This window comes from Etheostoma cragini, chromosome 13, assembly GCF_013103735.1.
Source record: "Etheostoma cragini isolate CJK2018 chromosome 13, CSU_Ecrag_1.0, whole genome shotgun sequence".
NCBI lineage: Eukaryota > Metazoa > Chordata > Actinopteri > Perciformes > Percidae > Etheostoma > Etheostoma cragini.
In genome coordinates, this window is record NC_048419.1 from 24,938,945 (window position 1) to 24,941,966 (window position 3,022).

The window sequence follows — 3,022 nt, forward strand, 5'->3', positions numbered from 1 at the left end:
GTGTGTGTGTGTGTGTGTGTGTGTGTGTCTGTCTGTGTAGATTTACTGCGAGGGAGCTTTTGTTTTGTTCTCCTGCTCCACTGAACGCGTTGAATGATTTTCAGAGAAGCAAACACAGAAACCAAAAGTAAAGAGAAGCAGAGAAAGGATCTGACACACAGGGTTGCACATGGGTTCCAATGATCGGATCAGTACAGAACCCAGGCAATAGAAACCCACCTACCAAAAAAACCATGAGAATCAATCATCAGGCCAATTATCACATCATAAGCATCTGTCTATCAATCAGACTTGATGATTTTGCGCAAGTAAACCACAACTTTGGCATATGTGTGCATAATGCACACATTTTGGAATGAGAGTAATCTGAAGGTTATGTAGAACCGATCACACTGATCTGGCCTGATGAGCCTCATGTTTTGTACTTTTGAACGCTTGCATTGATTATTTGTTGTTTTACTGTCCCAATATAAAATAGCAATATTGCCGCTCCCTGGTTCAATGCATCTCTCCTTTGATCCTATACAAGGTTAATGTTTAAATGAAATTCCGTTACATGACCCAGTGGATTAGGATGTTTCTGATCGTTGCTCTGATGACGTTCTGTGTTGCAGCCCCGCGTGTTCACGCTCCTTTTTTTTCTCAAATCCGTGCTTAATATTGACATTCTTCTTCATTCTTCAGTCTGAAACTGCCGTTCATGGAGTAGTTTTCAAAGATGCCAAAATAAAAAGGCGTTGTTCACATTGATTCCAGTAGTCATTGGATCCTGCCTGACTCTACGGACTGAACAGGAACCCTTTTCAGGACTCTATTCTCAGAATTTAGTCGTTAAACCCCATAAATTCTTTCACGTGGCCCTCATCCTCTTCCGTATGATATGACAACAAAGCTACATGGAGGAACAGTTTAAATCCCAAATCAATCTGGTTGTAGGTCAAACATCATAACTTGCAATGTGTGAAAAGATATAAAATGTAAAATTTCATCCATATCAACGTACATAACATACTGTATAATTGTGATGTCATTTATATTTCTTTTCATTTTGGTGATAAAAACCTTTCAGACAAGACTGACATGTTGAAAGCGATGCTCCCTGTCGTGAAGTCACCTGACCTGCCGTTCCATCCAACGATCCAAACAGGAAGTGGATTTAATCATGTTTTTACCTCTCGCTGTTTCCACATGTCTCTGATGTCTTCATCCTCGTCACGGTGTTCTGGTGCCACACACGAGTAATCACATGTGTGAAATTGGTTTCCAGAGAGTTTTGCGGCCTTCCTTTGTCACCGAGCGTTAAAAAACCGCCGACGTGTGAATTAAGAACCACTGAAGGAGAAGGGACTCTTCGCTTTAAAACCAAAACACGCCCCGGGGCTTTGTGTCAGGCGTTAATGAAGCTTTGTATTCCAGAGAAAATAGTCTGGACTGTCAGTTAGCATTTCTTTTTCTTTTTTCATTTTTAGGAATGACAGTTATTTAAGTCCCGGCCCTTTTGCTTTCCTTCTCACGTCTTGTAAGTCAAAGCCAACAGAGACAAGGTGTCTAGTCCCTCCCGGTTTAGTTAGCCTTAAGCTAACGTTAGCTCTGGAGAGATCGTGGGATTTCCCAAACTAAATAAGGCTGAATCCCATTTCTGCATCTTACCCCTCACCCCTTACCCCTGCCCCTGGGCCCTTAAAACCAAGGGGCATGGGGTAAGGGGTGAAAACACCCCCCTATGACATGGGACACCAATGGTTACATCACCATGCAGTATTGATCACAAACTTCCAAGATGGCGTCTCTGTCTGTTGATTGTGTGGGTTTTTCCAACAGTGTCATATGCATTTATATATTTATATATTTATATATTTTATGTTCTTATCTGTGTACTACTTAGGTCTGTTTGCAATACACATGTGTACACACACATGGAGTGTTGTATATCTGTTTCAGTTATCACCGTTCTGAATGTCATCGATGTTCAGAAAAACATTTTGTTAACAAAAATCTGTCTTTTTTGTCCGATAAATCTCCTTAAATACGATCTTTGTAGATATCGTGGGATTGCCCAAACTGAATAATTACCACAAATACAAACACCAGACTGCTTCACTAGCTCGGACCTGTTACAACTAGGATATCTTATCTGGAGAGATTTAGATATTAAAACAGAGACAACTTCCTGTCCCTGTAAAACGTTCCTCAGCTGATTACTTAACACGCGTGTTGTCTTCTCGTCAAAAGACGCTTTTCTCAATGTTTGTCACTTTTTTCAACGTTTCTAACACAACGTAACACTGACTTATTAACTTTAGTTTTACAGTTATTTTTGGAATTTTTGGTCAATAAACCTCATTTATAGGAAATTATACCCAATGTTTGAGTTAGAAAAGCAGAAATTAGGAATTATTGAGACCAAAATTAAAGGAATGTATGTTGATGATAATCACAGACTGGAATATGTCAACTTTTACTCAATACTATTTCAACAACACTTCCATTTGTCTTTTAAATGCTATAAAACTGAATAAGACGCCAGCTCTGAGTTTGCTACCGCGGAACCCACTTTATTTAAAAAATAAAAAAATAATCTTATAGCGTTCATAGATCTAACCTATTTTCACATGTAAATGGGTGAATTAAGGATTTATTTTAACCAAACCAGAGTGGTGATTGTTGGAATATTGGAAAGGCGCCTTTTGGTCGTTTAATTTAGTTTCTGTTGACTTTGAATGAAGTTACAATGAGAAAATAACTGTTTATTTGAACAGAGTCTGGTGGGGTTTGACGCTGGCAATTTCAGAGATATTTTATGTTAAAAAAGGATCTTACTCTTTAAAAAAAAGCCCCATCTCTGTATTGATCATTTCTATAATGTGGTCCGACACACCTGTAAAAACAGCACTTTTAGTGGATGTAAATTGAAGGTGCGCAATTGCCCAATAACTTAATTTGTAACTTGTTTCGCTGCTGCCACCTTCAGAAAAACAGGAAAATAAGGTTCCAAGTTGAAAACCCCCAAATTAGCCTTTAA